The following is a 15,433-nucleotide window of genomic DNA, read 5'->3' as shown; positions in this document are numbered from 1 at the left end:
GCTGCCCAGGGAAGTAATTGTGTTACCATCCGTGGAGGTATTTAAAAGATGAGGTTTGGCACTTAGGGACATGGTTTAGTGGTAGACTTGGTGGTGCTGGGTTGACAGACTCGATGATCTTAGAGGTCTTTTCCAACCTAAATGATTCTATTATTGGTTAAATTGCTCCTGACGTAGTCTCTCATTAGTCTCACTGCAGTGTCTCGAGGATCTCAAGACAGCAGTTGCTGTCCCCACAAGAAAAGGAGTCAATACATGTATAGATGTGTGTCTCCGTGTTGCTCATTTGGGAATCTGAGAGTTAAAAACTGCTGAGCTGTTGTGTTGCTTTCTCCTCTTCTGCTCGGCAGGGAGGGGTGCTGTAGCAACAGACTTTGTCCTTCATTAAAGCTCAGTGATGCTAAAGCCAAAGAGCTGCCCACTTTTGTGTCTTGTTAACTTGTAAGAGGCTTTTGACTCCAGTGATTGCAGTCAGCTTTTCAGAAGTTCTTCCATATTATAATTCCAAAACACCAGTCAGGGCAATCTGAGTAACCCATCAGAGACGTTGCTCTTCAGGAATTCAGTCACAAGGTTTCTTCGCTGCACCGCAGGCTCTTGCAGAGCATTACTTGTGTATTACATGTTCTTAGAAACCAATGGCTCACTTGTCTTCTGAAAGGGCGATTGTGTAGGATACAAAGGAGTCTTTTGCTTGCTGTTTGTATCTGACAAGCAGCTTGATTGATTGTGGATTTGATTAGGTCCTTGACTCTGCACAGAATCAGTGTGATGAAAACAGCATCATACAAACAGTAATGGGGTAAGTCATACTTGCTACAGGATTAGAGAGGGTGGAACAATTTATGATCAATCTCAGATGTTAAAACTCTGAAATTTCTAACGCTCTTTAATAGGACTAAACTCCTGTATAATGTTGAAAATAAGCAATACACTCTGCCACTATTTTATGGGAAGAAATGGAAGATAATGTGCTCTTCCTTAAACTAAAGAGGCTCAGCTTCTCCGAGAGGTTAGATTCTTGTTTGCATTTCAAAAGAACCTTGCTGAGAAGGTCATGTACTTTTGACTCATTGTGCCCGTTTATCAGTGGTGTATGTGATTAGTTTTCAATAGTGGCTCTAGAAGTCAATGACAAAGACCCTGGACCTCCACGAGCTGAGGTCATTAGGCCAGCGATTTCAGCTGTTGCACTTGGAGCTCCATTTGTCTATATGTTGGGGAAGTCATAATGTCCTAGAGGACCCTTATGTAAATAGTTCTGTCATTTTTTCACTCCATCGCGATTTTTAATTTTGATTTTTAGCAGTGGTCAAAAAAAAAAAGATAGATATCCTTTGCAGAACATCGGTTTAATAAATATCATTACGTAGGTTACCAAGGAGCAGGTACTGGTTCATTTCACATAAACTGTCAAAATTTCTGTTAAGGAAGTGAACTGACAACTGTATTGTCACTAAGAAAAGCAGTTTCTGTGTATCCCATTTTGTCTCTGCTCTATTCCAGTTTAATGTTCAGATCAGGCTAACTGGTAGGGATAGGTATTTGATACATTGAAAATTTCTTGTAACGTTTTTACAAATAGGATTTATCAAGATATTTAGCATAGTGACAAATGTTTGCTGTAATCTTCTCCTAGCACGGTTCCTTGCGGATTGCTTTCTCTATATTTAGTTAGGACACAGCTTTGATTCTGCTTCATGGTAACTCAAAATGCTAATTTCTTAATGTCTCCATAGTAGCCGTGGCTTGGAGGTGACAGGGAGGATCCTGTGTAACCATGAAGATGCTGGGCTGATCAGCCCTGAAACTGGTCAAACCTTGTGAGTGACAGAGGCAGCAACTGACAGAAGCTGTGCCAAGCTGGAAAACAGCCGTCACAATGTCACCTGTGGTCAGGGGGGAAGCAGGTCAAAAGGGACTAACCCAAAGGGTAAAAGCTTAAGCGACCTGTCATCACTCCTTCTCACCTCTTGCTGTCACCATTTTGATTTGTTTGCGTACCAGGTCACCTCTCCAAAATTCTTGGCAGCTCACCAGTCCAGCACAGGCTTCCTGTCACGTTGTGGAACATTGCTGCTCTGCCATTTCCCCTGCCGCCGAGCACAGCTGGCCGAGAGAAGCGCGGTCTGAAGGCTGGGTGGTGTGTGAAGATCAGCAGCAGAGCTGGCCTGCCCAGCCGTGCCATTGCCCAGCTGGGGTGGCAGTCACCGTAGCTACTGTATCTCTGAATGATACCTCTGAAACTACCCAACTGAATGACTAACTGGTGTTTTCTGCAGTAGGTTATGTGCTGTAACACGCAAATCTAGCCCTTTAACCAGGTGAAGCAGAAAGTGGGGCTCTCAAAGAGTTCTTTAGAGCTTTACCTGTGTGGATATATTTTTTTTTTTTGAGCCAAAAGCTTGATCACTGTCCAGCAATGTTCTCTGAGGCAGGAACAGCTCTGTGAGCCCTCACTCTTCACTTGCAATGTCCACCCTCCTTCTTGGTGGTCTTTGCCTTTCCTATCCATACAGAGGAGCTCTGCCGCTGTGTGGTGATCTAAGGGGATAATTCAAAATATGTGTGGTATTGGTATTGGCAGCTGGGTAATTGAGAAGGAAACTTTTGGGACCCCCAAACAAGTCGTTGTTGTGAAACACTTCCGAAGGAAGCAACTAGACTCATGAGTATTACGGTATTACGCCTGCTCTCTTCCTTCTAGTGGAAAAGTAATTTAATTTACATTCATGGGGTAGTAATTAATTCATGAATATTTGCCCCAGATATATATAGTTAACTAAGTATCTTTTCTTTTTTACTCTTCTCCGTATTTTCAGTAGTGTGATTAATACAGCGTAACTTTCAGTGTCCCGTTTTTTCCTCAGAGTCACTTCCCTGACAGATTTTCAGTCAGCTCATCGAAGTTGCTGAAATCAAGCTTTCAAAATTTACAAGTTAGGTCCCTGAAGATCCTAAGTTTGTCTTAAAATTGTAGTATTAAAAAAGTATTTAAAACTTACTCTTTTATATTGCAGCTCTTGGGGATCATGTTTTCATCTTGCTGCCAAGATGTTCTTTGTTGTTGTGTGGTGGTAATTTTTTATTTCTAAGTCAAAGCTAAGATCCTTGTCATGTTTGGATGCTGAAGCTGTTGCTTTAGGGAAGGATCCAACTGTCACAAGACTCGGGTAAAATCAACAGGAGCTGGCAATATACTGACCCATAAGTCACTCCTTCAGTGCCCTCTTTGGGCTCTTTCTGCTCCATGACAGATCTTTTTACTTTGGTCTCAGGTGTTGTCCGTCTGGACAAGTCAGGAAACAGCGTTCACCATAACATCAAATTTTCTGATGTTTCACCATAACATCAAATTTTCACAGAAATAACATGTTCGTTATTTCAAGTAAAAGTCATTCCAGTCCACCAGAACACTAAATAGCTGCAACATTTCTGAGCATGATCTTTTGCATGTAGTCCTACAGTGTTTACACAAACTACAAGTTTCTAGTATAATCTTAGGAAGAATAATTATTTCACACTTCCTGGGGAAAAAATTACATTTTTCAAGGGATTTTTTTTTTTTTTTAATACATTTGGAATAGATGCTGCTTAACAGTTCTCGTTCCTGCATATCTCTGATCACAGACCTGTTGCTGCTGCTTTCTCTGAAAATTGTGTACTTAAGCAAAGCCAATGCAAACGTCTTCTGGGCTTTATTTTATCTTTCAGAAAATAGTGAGGCTGGTGAGCTCCAGCAGAGCTTTGTGTGCTGCAGCATAAATTTATCGGTTTGTATCTCTCCGTAACAGAGATTAGGACTGATTTTGTAGCTTGTGGCAGATTTTAAGATTAACGTTTCATTTAATGCTACCTTTTCTCTCATTATGGTAGAATACCTTTGACTTCTTCTATTACGCAGAGGCTTCTGTGACCCCCAGTGCACTGCACAGGTGTTACCACGTTGGTGGATTCTGGTGTACATCCCTTACCTTGATAAGGAGAACCAGACTTTAAATATAGATATGAAAACAGTCTGGAGGCAGAGAGACAAGCAAGCTACCTGTCACGGTGCCATTTCAGAGCCAGTAAACACAGTTTCTGTGCTAGAGGCTGAGATGAACTATGGCAGCAAAACGGGTAAGTGCATCAGAGCAGAACTGGCTGTCGCAGGGCAGACGAAGGGTCTCCTTGGTCCCGTGCCATCCCCAGCACTGCTCTGCAGCTAATGAAGAGTCTTGACTAGGGCAACCATGCGGGGACACTTCCCTAGAACACCCTCCCACACAATTTATAAATCATGGACCCCTGGAGGCTGATGCGTTTGTGTTTAATAGCTTAAATAAATACATATTTCCATGAATTTTTCTAATAATTTTTGAATAAGCACAACTTAAAATCCACTGCGTCGCATGGAAAGGAATTACACAATTTAAGTATGCTCTGTGAAGAGAGATTTTGTTTGTTTTGAACGCATTGCTCCCTAATTCTTTTGAAGGCACTTTTTGGATTGGAAGAAGTTTCCTGCTCTCTCCTCTCTATCCTACTAGTGACTATTATGATTTTTTTTCTTATCTTCTCTCAGTTATTTCTTCTTCCAGTCTGTAAAGCCCTTGTCTAGTCAGCCACTCTCCACACAGGAGCTGCTCCACACCTGTGATTATCTCCGTTGCCCTCGCTGAACCTTGCTTTGCTCTCCTGCACCATTTTTGAGAGGAAGGGAGATCAGAACTGTTAATAGACATGGGTGCATCATGAATACATTGGCATAATGGTATTTGTTCTCTGTTCTGCTATTTTTCAAATAGTCTTAACATCTGACATGATGGTTTTTGACACTTGCTGAGCACTAGGCTGACATTATCTTAGAGCTAATTACGGGAAAAACCTTTTAGAATCCAGGCCTCAGAATAACCATGTCTTTCTTCTGTGTACCTACCTAGGGTCACAGCCTAGGTGTCTTTCAGAAAACGAGGTGATCTGAGTCTGGTATTATCAGCTTCTGCTGGTTCTTCTGCTGGTTCCTCCTGGAAGTCGTTCTACCAGCCTTCTAACGGCAGCTGATGGTGTGCAAGCTCCATGCATTGTGATAAGGCTGTCCCAGATTAATGAATGCTCCTCTCCTCCTATCATTTAAGTGGCTTAATTTGTTATTTTCCTTCTGTGTCCTTTTTGATTAGCCATATTGCACTTCTTACATGGCTTTATCTCTTTCTTCAAAGCTGCATCTGTGTGCCTCTTGTATTTCCTTGTTGTTGCGACAGGGACTTTCCTTATGGGTATCTGAGTTTTCCGGGCAGTAAAGCATTTTACTGGAGTTAGTGAAGTGTTTCAATGTGACATTTCTTTTAAATTTGAATGCACTATATTTACTTTTCTAAAAGGTGTGTGAATACTGCCCAAGATGCACATATAATAGTGCCCTTTTTGAAAGGGCAAAGATATTTTTTTTCCCATTTAAATCTACTATTTCCTTATAACTTTATTTTCTAATACTGGCCAACAGGTGGGTGGTTGGGTGTTACCCCAAGTAAATCATGAGTGATGAATGTGATAGAGCGAAGAATTCTTGCTTTTCCTTTCGAAGAAGGGGTTAATTGTAACTGATGGTCTCCTGTTGCAGGACTACTCAAGATAAAGCTATTTCTTGGGAGAATACCCTTAGGAAGTTAGTGACCTAGAACGAGCTTGGCACAGAATTGCCTTTTAGCTTTAACTGTGATATTTGCTGCTGCTGCTGCATCTCCAGACACAAATGGGTTTTGACATGCTTTGCAAACAGCCCGGGGTCACAGCCTACGAGCTTTCCCTGGGCAAGTAAAAGCTGTGGAGTCAGGAACTTGATCTGGTTCTTGTGGAGACAAACAGCAAAGTTCCCAAACCCTGGGATGGTGCACAGCGGGACGCAGATGGGCAAATGCAACCCCTCATTGTAGGATGGTGAGAAGGACATGGCAGGCAGCAAAATGTGCTCCCTGCCAGGGATGGTTCATGAAGTTCAAGCGCTGCTTTGAACTGGAACCAAGACTATTTTTCATATCCCTTGACATAAGGCCCAGGGGAGAGCAGGTGATGGCACACCAACCCGGCATCCTGCCTTGGGCATCAAAATATGTTTCTGTGGCCCCCATACCTCTGCAAGCTGCTCGGCAATGTAGAGACGTGATTTTGCTGTGGAAGCAAGGGTGCGTGGGAGGGAGGGCTGGTTCCGACGCCTTTCCTGTGCGGCTTTCCTCTGTACGCACACTGGGAGCGCGTGGGAGCGCGTCAGCCTGGTGGGGTGCAGTCGTACAGGGTCTACCTCCTGTTGCTTATGGCAGGAAGGATTTTCCTTCCGCACCAGCTGTTTGTTCAGGCACTAATCTCAGAATTTGTTTCTTGCCCAGTCAACCTAGCAAGTAACCTAGCGGTTAGGGCTGCACGGTTATGCCCTGTGCGTACAGCAAGGGAGGGATGATGTCTAGAAGATACACACTGAAAAAGCTTTATCTGGTCCTGACAAAACACTCTGATCCTTACAAATCCTTTTTTATTTTTTTTCTCGATAGTTTTTTTCAAGTCTGGGATTTTCCTAACTGAAGGAGAATTCAAATAAATCAGCAACCGGAGAAAACGCCAAACAACTGCAAACTTTCTTGGTGTTTTAAACTAATAGACCCCCCTTCTCAAGATATTACGTCTAACAGGATTTGATCGTGCTTCCTTAGCCAGAGAATTTCTGTCAGTACCTCTGCCAAACGCACAGTCTCATGGAGGGAGGATTTGATAGTGATCCAGGTTAAGCCAGCCTCTTCATTCAGAGACAGTGACTGCCAGCCCCACACAGACTGCAGCGGGGCCACCCAAATGTCGAGTTTCCATTGAGGAAGGCCAAGTTCCCCATACTCTTTTTATTTTTGCAATTGTAGTGGGGCCATGTCCTTGGTTTCTTTCCATGCCAAACAAAGCGTCTGCACATTTTGTCTAGTTTGTTTTTCTACAGTTGAGGCATTTATACCAGGAGCACCTGCAAAAATAGAGGTCTGAAGAAAGAGATTAGTTTCTGACAGGTTAATCAACCTGAGGAATAAGAAATTATTGTGCTAGATCTGTAAACGCATTTGCAGGTTGCCTTGCAGGGGCAGCTTGTGAAGATTAAACTGGCCAGGGATACTCGGCTCCTGGCACCGTGTGCCCTGTAAGACACGGTTAATATAAAATGCTGCAAGGCAGATCCTGCCATCCGGCACAGCTGCGTAAACCTGGAGTAACTCGGGCTGCTTGGGGGATGTTACTGTGGATCCACTTCACCCAAACAGAAGGGCAGAATTTAAATGAATTACCCATGAACAGAGAATAAAGAACGTGTGCGGTAAATAATAGATTTCTGCCCTTCGTGACACTCTCTCATAAATATTTCAGACTCAGTCTGATTGCTGCTTCTCTGTGTCAGCTAGAGACCAGACCAGGCAAGTGCATTTCGGTGTTCTGTTCTGGTCTTCATGTCTGAGGTTCACGTCTGAGGCTGTTACAGCTCGGGCTGAGGCAGAACCGCAGACAAAACCTTGATTTCTAAGCGTCTGTCCTCACCAGAGCTCTACTTGAAGTGCCACAGGGCATGTTCTGTGACTGCTTTTGGTCCGATAGAGCTCCTGTTTCCTTTATTTTTTTTATCTCTTGCTGAACTGAAAAATAGGAAGGACAGAGGGGAAGCAATTTTAAATTCATAAAAATCAGATTGTTCCAAAAGTGTCAGTTGAAGCATTTCACCATTTATGATTGATTTCATTCTGCAGAACTCAATGTAACATGTCACTGTATTTCTCACGCTGCACAGTCCCTCCGTGCAGGCTGGCACTTGACACCAATCTGTGAGGAGTTTTGGTTCCTCCAAAATTTAATTTTTCAGGGGACTTTACTCAGTGAGTAATGAGTCTGATTTTTTTTTTTTTTTTTCCTACATCACTGCTGGATTCTTTTTATTCACTTATTTTGTTCAGCAGCTATACAATCTCTATTACAATACCCTCCAGATGCCTCTATTGCCATAACTTGCTCCATGAGGTCAGGCTGTTGGCCCCACCAGCGGATGCACCCCAACACATGCCTACTGTGTTACACACACTCTTGATGCTCCTGACTAGTTGTGCAACACTAGCTGAAAAGCAAAATGCCTTAGTGAGATTTGAAGAGCTACATCCATGCCTGGAGGCATAATGACTGTTAGGAAAGATCCTTTTTGGAAAATCTGCAACTACTCAGTTTTAATATTCTACATTCTTACTGAGTTGACTGTCGTATTTTAAACCTGTCAAATGTGTTTTATCAATATAAAATACTGTTTACTTTTGCTCATTCTTGCACTATCCAGATCTTCACCCTTTCAGATCTTTCCAGTATTTTCCCCCAGATGTAGCATATTGTAACTCATTGCTCGTGACTGCCAAAAAATAACAATTCCAAGACTGTCCATAGTTCACAGTATAGTTCTTTTGCTGGTGGAAATTCCATCTTTTTTTTCATTATAGCCAGTCCAGCAGAAAGCAACCAGAAAGCTAAGTGAGCTGAGCCTCTCGAACAGGGCAGGGAGGAAACCTCAAGTGTGTATTGCTGACATGTTCAGCCAATAAAAGAGAAATCTTGGTCTCCGTAGAACAAACGGCCACCTGCATATTCGCAGAGCCTGAGAAATAACCTCCTCCATCCTGCCACTTCTCTTGCTGTTACTTGTTCTCCTGTGTTCTGCATTATGATACTCTATTGCCAAAAACAGAGAAAAAGGGTATGTCTCTACTATGTTCTTGCTGGATGTAGACTTTATCCAGATCTAGGAGTTTTATTCATTTTACTATTTATTTTGCAGATGTGTTTTAAACGTTTTCAGTAATACAGTTGCACTGATGAGACGTAGCATCGGAGCAGGTATAACTTGCTCTTGCCCTTTTTGCAGCTTCATATTCTCCTCTGTTCAGAAGAAGAAATCACTGGCCTGGCAGAACTAGACCCACACAAGGTGGGGGATTTAATGGCACTGCCATGGCTGGAATAATCCAGTTAAGGGCTGCAGACAATAACCAACAGTTTTTTGTTGTCAGGGGTCAAAATGAGGATTATCTGGAGGGACAGAATTTCATGGTCTGCAGTACATTTCTGATGTTCATCAATGGGGCCCAGGGTATTCCCATTGAGACACTGAAAATCAGGGGTTGAACCTGTCATCCACAGAGTCACCTTGAAAGCCCATAATGAAATATCAATAATTGAGGATAGCTGTTTGCTAAAAGGATTACTGACAGGCATAAAATAACAATCACCAGTAGCTATAAATATATTTTATGTCTTGGATATTTTCCTGGCAGACTTTAGTCTTTCATTGAGTTATGCAGTAGCAGCCCTGGATTTGGACAACTTGTGCTCAAAAGAATAGTAGGATGTTTTTTGGGGTGCGAGAGGGGAGAAAGGATAGCTTTTTTTTGAATCAGTGTATCATGATTTTCCTTTGTTAGCACAAAAGCATACTTCCCTCCACAAACGGCGAGGTCCATTTCAGTTTATTCTTTTGCGGTATCCTGTATAAGGAAGAAGAAGATGAGATAACTCTTCTGGAGAAAATCCAGGATGTTAATTAAAGAAATGGCATTTTGACATTCATTCCTTACTGGCTAGAGCCCATGGCTATACTGGTATTTCACATCTTGCTTTCATGTTCAGAGCTTTTCAAGATGATCTTCTCCACAATGCCTTTTTTTTTTTTTTTTTTTTTTTTTTTTTTTCCCACTAGAGGTCTAAAAATAATGAGGAAAGGAGGCACAGTGTACCCATGTATTTGACACTAGAGCATTCTCACAAGGTGGACTGGAGCATCAGGTCACTGAAAGCCCCAGTGGGTTGGCTGACAGCGTGGGTTAGCGCTAGGCAGAGCGGAGGAACAGCATCTGATTGCTGGAGCCGAAAAATTAGCTTTGCCTCTGATCCAGAGTGACTTTCATGCATTACTGCCACATCCCACAGGAGCGACAGGTAGGCTTTGCTTCCACTTGGGTGATGCTCAGGTGATGCGTCATGCCGCCTGAGATAGAGCAGGGTGGTTGAGCTGTGGAGGAAGGCTCTGGGGCTGCTCGGATCTACCTGGCAAGTGAAATGCTGAGGGAAACCAGGAGTGGATCAAATGCTAAGATGTTAAACAGCAGCGCAGCTACCACCAGCTTAAACAGCTCGAAGGACTTGGTTCTGGGTCCTTAATCCCCAGCCTCCTGCTTTGTCCCTTCCCCGCCGGGGCTTGCCTTTGTAGGCAGGGAGGGATGAAAATCGCCCCAGGTGCTGAGGGGAGCAAAGAGAGAGCAAATGGCCTGAATGCACAAAAATTTAGAGAAAAGCTTTCCCTGCCAGGCGTGCCATTAGGAGCCAGTACTTGCAACATAAACCTGAGGCTGCTGTTATTGTTGTAGTCCTGTTGGGTTGTTCTGCAGTGCTCCAATGCTGTAAAAAGAAATGGATGGATGTACTCGGGAACTGAAATTCAGCTTTTCCCATTTGCCACTTTTCTCTGTTCTTCCCCTCTGTTAAAAATCGAATATTGATCTTCCTCATTCTGCTGAGTCTGTAGTCTTTTCTATCATGTAATGGCTATAAACATGTTCACTTAGAGCTGGCAACGAAAATTCCAGCAAAAACAGTTTTTTATCAAAATTTGCCAGCTTGTTGAAAGCCAGACATCCCAGAGGAAAATGTTCTGTCTTATGAAGGGGTGACAAGGAAGTGGAGCCCAGCACCTTGCCGTGGGCAGCCTGGCCCGGGGACTCCTCTCATCGTGCCTGGGGGTGAGCATCCCAACTCTGTTTCAGAGAGTAAAGGAAACACTGCGTTCTGTTCCACACTGAAACCAAACCAAACTCAGAAACCCTGGAAATTCTGCAAAATGGAATTACCACTCTCTGCCAAGCCTGAGCATCATGTTACAACGTCTGATGTTGAATGAAAATGTAGGAAATGCTGTATCTTTCAGAAAAGATGGACATTTTCTTGTACTTGGCAAATTACGGTCTCGTTGTACTTATTTTGCTTATCAGGTTATTTTTCAGTGTCAAGACCTGTTTTGTTTCACCCTTCCCTTCACCACTGATTTGAGTTGTTCTTGGCACTAGGGAATCTTAAAGAGTGCTGTCACGAGCAGGAACTGGAGCCGAAACCACTCATTGTTTATGTAAAACTAAAAGTTATTTCCTTAACATCAGCATCAGGCTCCTTTCCTGGGGTTGTACGTGTGCAGATCTACGGAGACACCACTGACTGACCACAGTTTGTTACACTGGGAAATTATTGTTTCCTTTGCTTCTGCAAATAAAGGAATCGACAGCAAACTGCCCGAAGAGGCGACTCTCGCCGTGGTCTGGGAGCTGGTGATCCACCTGGGCTGGTGATCCATCGGCTGAGCTGCATGAACTCAGGAAGCATTCGTTGCTCGGTCACACCAAGTGGCCTCCCAGGCTATGTGATTTGTTGGCTGGTTTGTAAGTGAAAGCAGCTCCTGGCACCACAGATGATGAGTTTCGATGGGTATGACACGTACACAAATTAGATAAGACACAAAAAGCCAGTGTTTTAGATGGACAACTAGGCCAATGAGAATTTTACTGCAAGGCTTATTTTTAATTGACGTGATGAGTTTTATGCATCTGGCCACTTGAAATATTCGGATTTTGAAATTGTCACTTTGTTCACGGCTCAGCTCTTGATTTCAAAGCAGGCAAAGCAGGCAGTGTGTGCTAATAAAAGGGAAAGAAAAAGGAGAAGACAGTAATGCAATGAAGTATCTTCTCTGTAGGACTGTTTCACGTTTAAACATTTTGGTTTGGCTACAGCTTTTGACCACGTTTGGTTTGTTCAGTAATCCCAAACCATGTGTATAAATAGCGATTGACAGAATACACCGTGTTTGAAGCAGCCTCCCAACGGCTTGTACTCGGATATAAGTATCGGATGTTCTAAATCTTGAAAGATGAACTCCTGATGCATCAAAGCACAGCTGATTTTCTTTCAGATCTGCGATTAAATTTTTCATGTAAATGTCACATCAAGTGATGAAAAAGAGACTGTAAAGAAAAACAGTTTTCACCTAATAGGATATTCAGATGTTAAGAAAAAATCCTGTGAATAACATAATACTAAAGGATGTAATCATTTAAAGCTCCTTTATGCCTATAACAATATAAGTGACATCATTAGATTATTTTTATAAGTCTGTAAGACTGAGAGGCTAATAAATATATGGCAAAGAATGGAGATTTGTGTTAGCAATCTTTTGAATAACTGCACAAAATAGTTTAGACGATTTAACATATATTTGGTATTTTTATATGGTTTTAAAAATGTATATGTTTTTAAAAATGGATTATTTTCACCGTCTTTTCAATTTGTAACACAAATTTACTGTTACTGTATGTAAGTATCATGATAGTATTACCAAAGGTCACGGACTTTAAGAAAGGTCATTGTGTAGCTACTTAGAAACTGAATAATGTATTCAGCCTTTAGGCTGCTCTGTATGTAACTTAGGTCCAAACTAAAAGGAACAACCTTGCCAACAATCCCGACACCTATCTGTTCCGTATCATGAAAATCCTGCTGTAACTTTCTAGCCTACTCAGCAGAAAGACACAGAAGATTTATCATTAATATTAGAATTAACATCTTCACAATGTTACGGAGACTCTTCTGGATTTTTAAATTCTTATTCCACTGGGACCAGATTGTGCTGTAACACAGCATCCTACACAGTGGGGTCTCTCAGTTTGTGAACAAAGAAGCTCTCCTGAAAAAAAATGTGCTGTTGGATGTAAGCTTGTTTGAGGAAACCGCATATGGTAGCAAGGGAGTTTGTTCTTGACTGTCATCCCTGTGCCTAAAGCCAGATCTGGAAGGAATTGGATGAGCTGGGCACTGGGGTTGGGCTCCTGGAAGAGATTTTAGCTTGGGTACCCTTAGGATGATGTTCCTCCCACCTAACTCCAGTTCAAAAGCTACACATGCCATCTAAATTAATCATTAAGGCTCCCTCTCTCATCAGTAGAGAAAGCAAGCACTTCTAGATAGTGATTCACCCACCTTGTTTAAATACTTGTCTTTGAAAAGAAAGCTGAGTGTTCTCTGCTGACCAGTAGAAGCAGCCTAGACAGCTAGCTTAGCTGCGACTGTTCAGGTGGCTGCAGTTAACAGAGGTGAATCCCATCCCATGTGTCTAATGCATAATACCCCCCAAGTGGAACAGCTATTTTACAAAAACACCCACCACCTGCGGTTAGGAAGACAGCACCAACACTATGCCTGCTACCCCAAATCTTGTAGCCAGATTGTTTTTCTTGGACATCCTTCCAAGCCACCTGGTGAAGAAAGAGCTGTGAGCTGTCTGACGGGTGTGCCAGAGCTCGTGCTTTCCAGGGATCTGCTGCGCTAGTCCCTATTCAGAACTGTCCACTGAAAGCGACAGAATTGATGGCAAAGGACTATAAAATCGCAGAATCATAGCAGCATTTAGGTCGGAGAAGGCCTTGCAGATCAAATCCCCTCTAAGATGCTGGTGGAGGCAGACTCCTCCTGCATGTTTCTGTGAGATGGTTACGTGACAGCTGGAGGAAGGGATGGCCACTGGGAGGCTTTCTGACAGCGTTCTTGGCAGGCCAGCCATTCTGCAGCATGAGGCAAAAGAAGCATTAGCCAATCGTATCATAACGACGAGAAATAAAAATACAGCATTTCACTGTGCACTGCTGTACTTTATTCAGGGCAGAAGTGTGCAGTTTGCAGAGCTTAAAAACATGAGCCAAGAAGAAGAAGTTACCGATATTTGCAAAATGCTCCTTTTTCACTCCCTTCCAAGACATTTGTAATTTGAATAAAACTGCTGGAGATGAAGTAAGATACAAAGGCAGAACCTGAAAGCTCTTGCTCACGTCACCTTCCAGCTGTTACGAACATCTAGGTTGCCTTGGTTGCCTCAGTATAGCCCCACTCCTTCCCAGGGAAATCTGCACTGGGATTATCGCATTTTAGTAAGCAGGCGGTATTGCAGCTCAAGCAACGACCTGCAGGCATTTACATGTGGACTGAGAGATACCCTGAACATTTCTGTGCTAAAGGATTTAGCATAAGGGTTGCTCTAACCTTCCCCCCGTTCAAACTCCACGTTAACACATGCAGAAAGATGCTGCCATTCTGTTTCTCTGCACTAGTGACGCCACCTCACCTAACAGAACGAGCCCCAAACTACGGCCAATACCAACCGTACCAGCTGGGTCGGGGTTTAAACCTAAGATGAGCGTTTCAAGCCTGTATGTTCTTCCATTTCCAGTTCCCTGGAAGAGGAATAAACCAGGCGATTTAGTAAGGGTCGCCAACTGAAAGGTGACCTGCTCGTGAGTCTGACCTTTCAGCTCAGTTTCATGGGGGGGTTATCTGGATTGCCAACCCAAAGAAACAGGTGGCAGTAGACCAGGAGATGTTGACTTGCGTGGTGCTGGAATTCCTTTGCTCTTGCCCGAGGCTCTGCTTCAGCTGCCTTCAAAGTTAAAACTGCTGCTCCATCCTTGCCTGAAACATTTTGTCGTACGTTTCTGTCCTGGCAATGGGAATTAGAGGAACCTGAAACGTTGTCCCTATCTAAACACAGAGCTAAAAGTAATCCCGTATTTTGCGATGCTCAAAGCGTCGCTGTCTGCTAGTGTTGTGTGAAAGTTGAGCAAAAATTAGGAAAACACACTAGCACCCTTAGCAGCGCCCCTCTGTTGAGCCCCTGTACAGCCTACACGAGGAGAAAGGTCTAGCTGATGGATCCTAACCACAGGGGCAAAGCGTAAATGACCACAGTGGGGAAACAGCACTGGCAGAGCCAACCAACCCATTGAAAAGACATACAGGAAGGAACCTAGGAAAAACAGGGAACAGATGTTTTCCCTTTGGTTTGTGGGTTTGGGGTTTTTTGTTTGGTTGGTTGGGGTTTTTTTGTGTAATAACATGTTTATATGAGAAAGGCGTGTGCTCCATGGTGCAGCCCACAATCTGTGTCCCCTGGCTGTCCCTGTATGAAGGCCTAGACCACACCGTAGCTCCCTTCTGGCCTGTGCTCTGGAGTTTAATTCCCTTGGAAACCAAACACACATTTACACTGTTACTAAAAGCAACAAGTATAGTAACAATTATTTTTTGAATGGTACTGAACCATATATTTTCATTTTATTGTTGGGAGAGGTATTGCATAACATATTTTTCTATTGTACATGTATCTAGTGCACACCTTCTTTTCCAGGTTTTTGTCATTATGTTAAAAAGCAGTATAAGATGAGGATGTCCACATCTCTTAATTTTAATTCCAAACATTTCCTCTCTAAACCAAAAATATTTGCATTCTTCTTTGTGATAAATCCCACTTGTGATCAATTATCATATTTGTATACACATTTTTTTAACATTAAGCTAA

Source organism: Falco peregrinus, chromosome 5 (genome assembly GCF_023634155.1).
Source record: "Falco peregrinus isolate bFalPer1 chromosome 5, bFalPer1.pri, whole genome shotgun sequence".
Taxonomy (NCBI): domain Eukaryota; kingdom Metazoa; phylum Chordata; class Aves; order Falconiformes; family Falconidae; genus Falco; species Falco peregrinus.
Note: the sequence above shows the minus strand (reverse complement) of the source record.